This window comes from Mus pahari, chromosome 5 (assembly GCF_900095145.1).
Source record: "Mus pahari chromosome 5, PAHARI_EIJ_v1.1, whole genome shotgun sequence".
Lineage (NCBI taxonomy): Eukaryota > Metazoa > Chordata > Mammalia > Rodentia > Muridae > Mus > Mus pahari.
Window position 1 is genome coordinate 115,322,305 of NC_034594.1, and position 13,167 is coordinate 115,335,471.

Below are 13,167 nucleotides of genomic sequence, written 5' to 3' on the forward strand. Positions count from 1 at the left end.
AATAAACCCTTTCCTCCCCAACTTGCTTCTTGGTCATGATGTTTGTGCAGGAATAGAAACCCTGACTAAGACACCCTCCTTGTCTTTTTTGATAACTTTGGGTTGGAAGTCGATTTTATTCGATATTAGAATGGCAGAAGCTGTGTTCCACTTACCAGTGATCCTGTTTCCTTGGGCAGCCCACTAGGGACTGTAGGTGTGTCCACCGTATCTGCTTCCTAGGTGATCTGGTGCTGGTGCAGACCAGAAGTGGCTTGTGCCCCTGGTCAGGCTGGTTTTATGCTTCCCTAGTGCTGTCTCAGGTCTCCTGCTCAACTGGATTGGAGCAGATGTTGTGTTCCACTCACCAGTGATCCTAAGATAGCTTGGGCAGTCCTCTAGGGACCGTGGGGTTGTCGGCCCACTCAATGCCCTAGGTGACCTGGTGCTGGAGCAGACTGGAAGGGATTTGTGTCCCTTGTCAGGCTGGTTCTCTGCTTCCCTAGAGCTGTCTCAGATCCCGTGCATGATTGGATTGGAACAGAAGTTGTGTTCCACTCACCAGTGATCCTAAGATCGCATGGGCAGTCTGCTAGAGACCATGGTGGCGTATTCTGAATCTGCACCCTATGTGACCTGGTGCTGGTGCAGACAAGAAGGGGCTTGTGCCCCTGGTCAGGCTGGGTCTCTGGTTCCCTAGTGCTGTCTCAGGTCCCGTGTGTGATTGGATTGGAGTAGAAGTTGTGTTCCACTCACCAGTGATCCTAAGATCGCATGGGCAGTCTGTTAGGGACCGTGGGGGTGTCCACTTACTCTATATCTTTTCCTTATGCCTTCCCTTGTGGCCTTCCCCCCCCCCTTTTTTTTTGTCTTATTCTCATGAGTTAGTTTTCATTTTATATTATTTTATTATTATTCCCTTGTAGCCTGTTTGTTTTCAAATGAGAGATAGAAATGGGATGGATCCAGATAGGAGAGAAGGTGGGTAGAAAATGGTAGGAAATGGGGGAGGTAAAGCTCTATTTAGGATATATTATGTGAGAAAAGAGTCGATTTTCAATTTAAAAGGAAGAAGCATTGAATATCAAAATTGTATGTGGTGAAAAGATAGTCTTGTAAACTAATTGTGCTAGAAAATAGGGGAAGACAGATACTGGAGCTGCTTTCACCAGGCACAAAGCCACTTAAAAATCAATAGAAGACTTTAATGGAGGAGCTGAAATTTCGAACCTACTAGAATAGAGTAAGGAGAATTGCTCTATGAATGGGGGTATGCAGAAGCTTTCTAAACAAGAATAATAACTCAGAAGCTGAAAACTTAGAAGTGAGACAGCACAAAATTGACATTTTTCTTCATAGCAAGCAATGGAGTTAATAGACTTCTCTCAAGGGAAGAAGTCCTACCCATCTTTTATCTGATAAAGGATTTATATCTAGAATCTATAAGCAACAACCACAAAAAAGCTGAATACTGAAAAAAAAAAAAAGGATTCATCAGTGGATGGGCAAATTGAACAGACAGTTTTAAAAGGAAATAGAAATATCAATAAACACATGGAAAGCTCAATGTGCTGCCAAAAGTTTTGATTACATTTTTCAATAATGTAAACAATGACCAAGCTTTTGCAACTTGCATTACTCAAATGATTACTTTAAAAAAATTACCTGATGTGAAATTACTAAATTGATACAGTATATTGTTTTTTCTTAAATTTTATAGACTATAAATAGGACTATATCCTTAGTGATTGTGGTGTTTCTCATGCCTCTGTTACTGATCTTGTTCTTTTTTGTTGAAAATAGATTCTGCCTAGATATAAAACATTAAGACCACCATTCTATCTCCACCTACTCATTTTAGTTCTCATTACCAAACCTTTTCTCCTGATCCTTGCCCCTTCTCTTTTTCCATCAAAGAAGAGCAGGCCTTCAGGAGACAACAACAAACACAAGGCAAAAGCCCTCATACTGAGGTTATATAAGGCTAATTAATAGCAAGAAAGAGTCCCAATAGCAGGCAAATGAGTCAATGACACATCTACTCTCATAGGTCTAAGTTTTAAAAAGTGTCAAGATAATAGCCACAACATAGAGGACCTGGTGCATACAGCTGCAATCAGATGTTTGTCTCTTCAGTCACTGTGAGCCCATATGCACCCTGGTTAGGTTCTGTCATATACCTGTCAGAATAGGTAAGATCAGTAGCACAAGTAATAGCTCTTTATGTTGGCAAGGATGTAGAGCAGAGGAACACTCCTCCATCACTAGTGAGGTTATAAACATGTACAGCCACTATGGAAGTGAATGTGGTGGTTTCTCAGAAAATTAGGAATTGAAATATCTCAAGACTCAGCTGTATCACTCCTCAGCATGTAACTAGAGGATACTCTATCCCACCAATGGGACACTTGGCCAACTTTCTTCATTGGAATTTTATTCATAATAGCAAGAAACAGGAAACAACCTAGATGTCCTCAACAGAACAATGGATAAAAATAAAAAATGTGGTACATTCATACAATAGAGTATTACTCTGCTGTTAAGAAAAATGGTATCATAAAATTTGAATATAATAGAAGGAACTAGAAAAACATCACCCTGTGCAGTGTAATCTAGAAAGACAAATATGTTATATACTTATTAGTAGATATAAGCCACTAAACAAATGATAATCAAGCTACAATCTGTAAACTCAATGAGGCTAAGTAAAGAGGTGGTCTCAGGAGGTGGGGCTAGTGCATAATGCTTAGATCTCCCTTGGCATGAAAAAAATAGAATAGATTTGCTAGTAGCCTAGGGATGTGTAGACATGAGAGCAGGAGGCATCACAGTGGTGAAGAGATGGGATGAAAGGAGAAAGTGGGGGACAAGATGGCCAGAATTGCAGAAAATTTGTTGGCATTGTGGAAGCCTAGTGTAGTAGAAACTTCTTGGTATCTACGAAGAATTTTCTAATGAGAACTCCTAGTAATTGGGGATGTAAAGTCTGAATAGGCCATCTCTTATAAACAGGCAAGGCTCCCAGTAGTGAAACTGGGTCGCATTTGATTGAGTCGTTGCCTGACAGGTTCCCATGGAAATCCTCAAGCAATACAATGTATAATTTTATACATGGCAGAAAATAGATTGAAATCATATTAGTCATAGGTAGTAAAATTACATTTGGCTTTAAGTGATCCAATGAAGCGTATAAGAAAATCTGAAGTTGATTAGATTGTATCAGTTAATTAAAAGTTCAGTAATTGTCTATCCAGGACTGTTAGGTCCTAAAAATCCTGAGAAAGGTTGTACCAATCTGTTTTCCTGGTATTCATAGTACCAATCTTATTCTTCCCACCATATTTTCTATAAAAAACAAGTCTGTATTTTGTAAATTTCATTTCAAAGGAATGAATTAAGGTAAAAATCATGGCAATTTGTTTAGTTTTGAAGAGCACTGGGTGTAATGAATATAATTTCTAAGCAGTGATTAGTAACCAGAATATAATTTCCTAAAAATCAATGTTATTGTGTTCCAGATGATGGAAATTTTAGGAGACTCTGGAATTATTTCTTACCTTGTGATTATCTATGACCCAAACGTTCCCCAGATAATATGCAGTGGGCAGCTGTGGTTTATCTCAGCCAATCTTAGGCTTCATCCCCATAGACACTGCAGCTAACAAACCATGCATATCAAGCAATGCTTCAAACAAATTTGTCTCAGAGAGGCAAACAAACCTTTATTTTGTAAAGCATAAATATCTTTGAAATGGTACTTCTATGCTATCTCTAAAATATTTCTTGTTTACTTTTTTTTAGAAAAACATATATTCTTAATGATCATCATCTCCAAAAGTCATTTCATCCTATGCATTTTATTTTAGTGGAACACTGGCTGGTATTTTATTCAAAAATGTAAATTGATAACAACAGTTATTTTGCATGAGTATTTTAATAAATTTCAAATCATTTGTGGGGAATTTAGGCAATCTCTTGTCCTCAAAATGTGGTATCAGTAACTTCAAAATAGCACTTGAAGTCCTAGCTAGAGCAATAAAAACGAAATACATACATACATACAAAAATAAATAAATCTAAAGGAGATCAAGGGGATACAAATTGGAAAGGAACAAGTCAAAGTATCAAATATATATATATATATATATATATANTGTGTGTGTGTGTGTGTGTGTGTACACACACACAACCCAAAATATTCTACCAGTGTACTCATAGAGCTGATAAACAACTTGTGTCTGAATACAAAATTAACTAACAACAAAAAAATATCAGTGGCCCTCCTAAATACAAATTATAATTAGGCTAAAAATAAACTTAGAGAAACCACATTCTTCAAAATAGCCCAAATTAATAGAAAGAATTTTCATATATAAAGAACTCAAGAAACTAGACATCAGGAGATAACCCAATTTAAAAATGAGGTACAATATAAACACTCAGTTCTTGACAGAGGAATCTCCAATGGCCAAGAAGCACTTAAAGAAGTATTAAACATGATTAGTCGCCAGGAAAATGCAAATAAAAACAAATCTAAGATTCCATCTTACAATTGTCTAAATGGCTAAGATAAAAACTCAAGTGAGAACTCATGTTGGTGAGGATTTTGAGCAAAGAGCACACTCATCATTTCCTGGTGGGAGTAGACACTTATACAGCTACTTTGATGAGTTCTCAAAAGTATTGGGAATAGAATTATTCAAGATCAAGCTATATTACTCCTGGGCATATATACAAAGGATATTCCATTATACGTTCAGAGCAGCTTACTCATAATAGCCAGAAAGTGGAAATGACCAGATGTAGATGTCTCTCAACCAAAGAATGGATAAATAAAATGGGATATTTTTAATCAATGGAATATTATTCAGCTGTTAAAAACAATGGCCTCATGAAATTTTCAGACAAATGGATGGAGCTAGAAATGATTATCCTGAGGTGAGGTAACCCATACCCAGAAAGACAAACATTGTATATATTCACTCCTATTTGAATATTAGCTGTAAATTATAATCCATAGACTCAAAGAAACTAAGTAAAAGAGATGTCTCAAGAATGGATATATCACTCTCACTGAGAAGGGGAAGTAAATTAGACATTGTGTGTAGATGGAGGTAGAATTTAGATGGAGCTAGAGATTGGAACAGGAGGGATTAAATTGATGGGGGGGTGAAGGGTGAACATACTAGAAGAGACAACTAGAATGGGGAGATGACATCTCTGAAATGAGCTTAAAACAGGGAAATGGAAATGGATAATGTAAGCTACCAGGAATCTATGAGGGTAGACCTGGTTATGACTGATAGCAATGGAGGATGTGGATCCTACAGTGGCAATCTAAGATAAACAGGTAAGACTTTTCATGGTGGGACTGAGAACACCAACCAAGTAATAAACCTTTAACCTAGAATTTGTCCTGCTTACAAAATGACCAGAAGTAATGATGGAGCAGAACTTGAGGGAGTGGACAACTAATGACTGGTCCAGCTAGGACCGATGCCATGAAAGAAAGCATACCCCTGACCCTGCTAATTATATTCTGCTACACGTATAGTCAGGATCTTTACATTAGCATCATCAGAAAGGCTTCACCCAGCAACTGGTTGAAACAAAGCCAGAGACTCACAGTCAAACATCAGGTAGTTTTGAGAATCCTTCAGAAGAGGGTATAAAGGATTCTAGGAGCTAGGGAGGTAAAGGACAGCATAAGAAAACCTTCAGGGTCAACCAACATAGGCATATGTGCTCACAGAGACTGAATACTAACCGTGGAGCCTGCATGGGACTGACCTAGTTCTTCTGCACATATGTTACTGTGATGTACCTTGGTCTTCTTGTGAGAGTCCTAACAGTGGGAGCATGAGCTGTCTCTTACTGTTTTGCCTGTCTTTGGGACCCTTTCTTCCTACTCTGCTGCCTCCCATAGCTTCAATAGGATAAAATGTGCCAAGTCTTACTGCAACTTGATATGTCATGGTTGATTGATATTCATAGTAATCCTCAATTTTATTAAGAGAGATGGTGGAGGAATGGATGGTGGGTTGGGGAGGTGAAGTGGGGTGACAGACTCAGAAAAGAAGGGAAACTGCAGTCATTATGTAAAACAAACACATAAATAAAAAACAAAAGAGTTAAAATATAAAATCTAAATATATTTTACTTCATAAAAAATTTCCCCAATATTTCTGGGGAAAGAGTTACAGCTGAATTATTTTGGCATGTGCTTTTTAAAAAGTTTGGAATAATTTCAGTACTTATTAGGACTTTACATTTTTATTGTAAACATCTATGCAGGATGCTATTCAAATAAGACTAGTGTCTTTGGTAGAGCTTGATCAAATATAAACTGACTCTCTCTAATATATTATGTTGTATAAATGTTGGAGAAAAGGAGGATCTGATGATTTTTGAATATCCTCCATTTCTGTCACTATGTCTCCCTATTCATTTTCATTTTGGATTTTGTTAAATTGGATACTGTCTCTGTACTCGCTGGTTAGCACTGCTAAGAGTTTAACTATCTTGTTGACTTTCTCAAAGAACCAGCTCATGGTTTTGTTGATTCTTTGTGTAGTTCTTTTTGTTTCTACTTGGTTGATTTCAGCCCTGAGTTTGATTATTTCCTGCAGTCTGCTCCTCTTGGGTGTATTTGCTTCTTTTTATTCTCGGGCTTTCAGGTGTGCTTTAAGCTGCTAGTGTATGCTTTCTCCAGATCATTTTGGAGGCACTCAAAACTATGAGTTTTCCTCTTCGTACTGCTTTCATTGTGTCCCATATGTTTTGTTATGTTGTTTCTTCATTTTAATTAAATTGTAAATAGTTTTTGATTTCTATATTTCTTCCTTGCCAAATTTGTCATTGAACAGAGCATAGTTGAGCTTAAATGTGTATGTGGACTTTCTGGTGATTTTGTTGCTATTGAAGACCATCCTTATTCCATGGTGATCTGATAGGGTGCATGGGATTATTACAGTCTTCTTATATCTGTTGAGGCCCTTTTTTTTGTGAATGATTATATGGTCAGTTCTGGAGAAGGTACCATGAGGTGCTGAGAAGAAGGTATATTCTTTTGATATAAAATGAAATGTTCTATAGATAGATATTTTTTAAATCCATTTGGGTCATAACTTTTGTTAGTTCTACTGTGTCTCTGTTTAGTTTCCATTTCCAGGATCTTTCCATTGATAAGTGTGGGATTTTGAAGTCTCCCACTGAACAAAACACCAATGGCTTGTCAAAAATCAACAAATGGTATCTCAAAAAAATTGCAAAGCTTCTGTAAGACAATGGACATTGTCCATAGGATAAAACAGTTCACAGACCACATGAAGCTCAAGAAGGAAGACCAAAGTGTTGATACTTTGGTCCTTCTTAGAATGGGGAACAAAATACACATACATGGGAGGACATACAGAAACAAAGTGTGGAGCCGAGACAAAAGGAAAGATCATCCAGAGACTGCCCATATATCCCATATACATCCCATATACAGTTACAAAACCCAGACACTGTTGTGGATGCCAACAAGTGCTTACTGACAGCATCCTTATATAGCTGTTTCCTGAGAGGCTCTGAAAGTGCCTGACAAATACAGATACGTTCATAAAACTGTAATTGACAGTAAAAAACGTGTAAAATTCTAAACTGTTTTTGATCTGCCAAGATAATCACAGAGCTTTGAGAAGAATAAGGAAAGCTCCGGGGACAGGTTTGGACTCTATATTTATACCATTTTCCTATGTCTGAGGTAAATGTGAGTTGATCAGAATCCTGTTGGCCAAATTAAACTAAATCTTGTCATGTGATTTTTTCAATTCCTCCTTCCCTTTCTTTCCTAGTCTTCTATATCTAAGCAACCTCTGTTAGCCTTGAATCTGGGAAGGATATTTTGTATGTTCCAAAGCATAGGTTCTCAGAATTAGCACTAATGACTTTTGGACTAAATAATTTCTTGTTGCAGAAGGCTGATCTGTTTATTATGGGAGATTGAGCACCAACACTGGTCTCTACTTTTCAGTCCCTGGTAGTTATTGCCCCTGTTTTAAGAACTAATAATATTTTTAGACATGAACAAATGCTCCCTGTGAGAAAATTTTGGTTCCAGTTGTAAAACACAGCTCTAGAATTCTTTGGAAAGAGAACTATAAGGTATATGCAATTTACTCTATGGCTCAATTCCTCTGTACTATTAGTTATAAAATTACACTATAGATATTCTTTTCCCTCAGCTACATGAGCAGAATTTCTGGGAGTAATTGTTTTCCCATTAAAGTAGGTATGTGTCTAAATCATTGAATACAAATTGGTTAGATAACAGTGAATTTTGTGTTTAATGTTTCTATGTCTTGGCTGCTGTACATTAGTAGCATGGAAATATCTTATTCAGTTTACAACTTTATCACAAAGATCAAGTTTGAGCTATAAACATTAAAGCACTTGAATTTGTGTTTGTATTGCAATATGAAAATATATACTGTATATTTCATATAATTTCATAGATATTTATAATGTAGTCTATGTGCCATGAAATTAAACACAGCATGTTCCTCTCAGCAAAGTGAAAAAGTAGCACATACTATGATTAAGATGCAGAAGTGGTAAAAAATAAAATCAAGAGTAATGGAGCTTGAAAAATATTAATAGATGTATTAGTGTGGGTAAGGTCTGGTATAGATTTTTTTTAGTAAAAATTAATATTTTATACAATATATTTTGATTACAATTTCTTTTTCTCCATCACCTTCCACATCTTTGTCATCTTTCTACTCATCTAACTCCTTAACACCTTTCTCTCTTTCTTTAGAAAATAAACAAAATAAAAAATGAAAAAAAAACCCAGAAACCACAATTAGTACATATTCACAGGCTTTATGGTGTGACTTAACTCCAGAATTTCTCTGTTTAGTTTTGGTCTGAATGATATATGTGTTAGGAGAGTGAGAGAGTATGTTCACCCACTACCACAGTGAGAGGTAACATGTGATTTTAGCTGTTATAGTGTTTCTTTTACAATCTTGGGTGTTCTTCTTTTAGTGAATAAATATTTTGAATTTCAATGTTGGTGGTTTTTATTTGATGAATACATAGTTTCATCATGGTTTGAACTTTATTTTGTCATATATTAAAATGGTATAGCTGCTTGTTTCTTGGTCGCATTCATTTTGAAAATATTTTTCCCTAATTTTAACTTTAGGCGATGTCTATCCTCCATGATACAGAACATTTCTTAGATGTAACAATGAAATTACATTTTTATTTCCCCAGATGAAGTGATAACACAATAGCAGTACTGAAGCTTTGCAAATATATGGCCTGGGTTGAACTCAGATTTTTTTCCTGATGTAACTATCTATAGGCCTAGGTTTTGAAGCTTCTAGCCTCCAAACAATGTACTCTTCCAAATTCACTGATTCAAACTGGCATGGTGCTGGAGGAGCCAAGAGTTCTACATCTTGATCACAGGCAGCAGAAGGGAACTTTCCTCAGCAGGCAGCCAGGAAGAGGCTCTGGATCAAACTGGCCAGACTTGAGCCTATATATGAGACGTCAAAGCCCTGCCTCCACAGTGATACACTTCCTCAAAAAAGGCTACACCTTCTCCAGCATGGCCACGACTCCTAATAGTACCACTTCCCATGGACCAACCACCATGAAGGTCATTGATGTGTTTCCAAGTATGTGTATAATTTTGTCTTTGTTGGGTGTGTGTTCAGTTTTTTTCGTTTGTTTTGAATGCCATCTATGGATCTTAGGAAACTATGGTGGCTATGTGTTACTGGGTAGAAAGTGCTTCTGATGATCAGTTAGTGGCAGAGCAGAATAGAGTTGGAATGGAAGAAAAGGTTGAGAGGGGCTTCAAGAATGAGCTAAGATTTTATGTACAATGAGAGGAGGTTGTTAGAGATATGGTGTAAGACAGGTTCCTGCAAGTAAGTTTCAGTAAGGTAAAGAATAATCTGGAAAGACAGAGATGAAATGGCTAAGAATTGGAATAGAAGAAAAGGTTGAGATGGGCTTCAAGAATGAGATAATAGGATTTTATGTACAATGAGAGGAGGTTGTTAGAGACATGGTGTAAGACAGGTCCTTGCAAGTAAGTTTCAGTAAGGTTAAGAATAATTTGAAAAGACAGAGATGAAATGGCTAAGAGGACCCTGAGTGTGAAAGAAGAATTTGAATTTCTAACAAAGAAATTGATATAGCAGTGGAGTACCTGTAAGATATAGAAGTGAGAGTAAGAGTGAAGAGATCAGAATAGAATATAGAAAGGATATTTACCATTTACCTGTCCCTGTCTCTGCTGAAGGCCCCATTGTAGGCCCCAAGTAAAAAAGTCCTACATATCTGAAACAGAAGAATATGGATGAGCTAGGAAAAAGTGCTTAATATGTCCATAGGAAGCAGGAAATCTGGGTTCACAACAAACTTCAGTACAGTGTCCTCTAACTAAAAATCTGTATGATTTTTCAATTTACCAGATTTTTCAAATTACTATGTAGTACTTAAAATAAAGAATGTTTATTTTCTACTTTCCTTCTGTTTGCAAGAAATTCACATCAAATTATTTGGGGGTGCTTTTATTTTAACTGCATAAGATACATTTAAACCACTAGAAAATGTGACATGTATAATTTTATTCTTAACATTATAGACTGATGAGCTATATCATTCTTCCCTTAATAAAATGAATACATATGACTTGGGAAAACTAAATAGCCTTTTATGCTGCTCTCTCTGTTTTCTTTCATGTTCCTACAATAAAATACTCTTAACAAATGTCACTAAGGCAAGAAAGAGTTCATTTAGCTCACAATTCCAAGTTCTAGGCCCTCTTTGTAGGTATTTGGTTAGATCTAGGTCCTCATCCTTGCACAAGCTGGGAAACCTCCCTGCCATCCTTCTCCCAAACCTCACTTACTGGAAAACTCTGAGCAAAGAAATAGTTCCAAAGCTAGTTCCATGTTTCTGGCAGCTGATGTATCCCAGTAGCCCACTCAAGTTCCCATTCAGGGCTGCCTACTGAGGAAAGTTCCCTTCTGCTGCCTGTGATCAAGATGTAGAACTCTTGGCTCCTCCAGCATCTTTTTTGGCACAATTCCAGATCTTGAGTGATACATGTCCCTGATACATTTCTCCTTGTCAGGGACCTATACAATTCCCTTACCTTAGCCAGGGCACTCAATTTCCCTGGCTCCATTTTTTGGGACCTGTGACACTGTCTGGGAGCAGCACCCAATAAACAGGCATGTATTTATTTTGTATCTGACCTGATCTGTCAGAGAAAACTTCTTAACAGGGAAGTCAAAACCACAGGAAGTAAAGCCGCGGGTCACATCCACAGTCAAGAGCAGAGAGGAGAGGATACAGTCACACTGGTGATCAGCTCCCTGTCTCCATTCTTACACAGTCAGAGCTCATTCCATGAAACGGTACCAGTCTTCCACTCACTTAAAGAACACCTCAGGAATTCAATGACCTTTGACATTCATATTTAATATACTATAGCTTAAAGTGTATGTGGATATATGGGACTCTTACTGCTTACTGATAGACATTAAATTTTATGTTAACTAATAATTTGTTTCATGCAATTAGGATATGAATCATGTAATCAGATATTTCAAAGTTCAAATCCTGATAATGGACCTTACCCTACTAGCCTACCAATGTTGCCTTAACTTTAATTTTTTTTAATTTTTAATTTTTTTCAGAAGATAATATAATTGCATCATTTTCACCTTCCCTTTCCTCCCTCCAGACCCTTCTATATACCTCTCTTTTCATTAATTGTTGCACATATAAATTCTATGTTGCATATATATGTGTATAATACATATACACATATATTATATTCCAAATACACAAATACAAACTGTTTAGTCTACATATTAAGAGTTGAGGCCCCATGAGCTTTCCCACTGCCCAGTTAATGTCTCTGTTGGTGTTGTCCTTGTTCAGTTCACGTTTAAGCAGTCATGGTGGTAAGACTTCATGAGACTTCTGACATTCCTACAGACAGAGTCTCGCAGCAAACTCCTTGTTCCTCTGGTTCTTACGTCTTCCCACCCACTCTTCTGGATGATTCCTGAGCCTTAGGTAGGGAGTGGAGCTGTAGATGCTATCAGCTGGGACTAGGTACTACAGCTATGCCATTTGATTGGTTATGGTTTCCTGCATTCTATTGCAAGGAGATGCTTCTTGATGAGGAGTGAGGGCTACACTTATCTATAGCTTTAAGGACAAGTAGTTAGAATGTATTTAAGGATTATGCTGGTTTAGAAAAGTGGCAGCTGTACATTCTCTTCTAAGATGCATGACTTCGCTATCCCTGGGCAGGTGACTAGGTGACCTGTTCCAGGCATGTTTTTCTTTTTGTTCAGCAGGTCTTAAGTCCAACTCGGGAGCTGTTGATCACCTTCAAAGTAAGGTGTTATTATTATTATTATTATTATTATTATTATTATTATTATTATTACATGCTGGTCACTCTTGTGGTTCATAGGCATGATAGTTGAGAAGGATTTCTGATTCCCTCCCTCTGTTGGCACCATGAAAGTCAGTCCTCAAGGAGAAGGACTTCAAGTCAGATCCAGCTTAGGAGTCTGTAAACCCTGTCTGAAGTACGGAGTGTCTTCAGTAATACGGGCTTGACTCCCACTTCTTGGAGGAGGCAACCAATGCCAGTAGCAATAATCTGGAATGTTCTAGGAGTCTCTTGGACAACCCTGACCAACAACTCAAAAGAGGAATGTTCATGATTGGTGTGGTTTTTGTTCAATGACCTTTGACTCTTGGTGGCAGCACCGTTTACCCAAAATATTTTAAATCTGAGTGGGAGAGGCTCAGAGAGGCTCAGAGAGGGTGTGGAGAAGTACCAGGCCCAGTACAGATCCCGACAAAGGCTTTGACTTGGGAACCTCAAGACAAAGGTGGCCATGTGAAGTGCCAAAGGAGAACATGTACAAAAGAATCGTAGTCAGAGTGACTGGATTCTTCTCACCAGAAACACTGTATTTCTGAAAGGGGCGAAGCCATCTAAAATGGAAAATTCACTCTACAATTCTATACCTATCCAAAGTTTTGCTGATATAAGTGGTAGGAAAAGGCATCTCAAATTATGAAAGCCGGAAGAAATTTATTTCACGGGGGCTCACAAAAAGTGAAGGGATTAACCAAGATGGTCCCCAT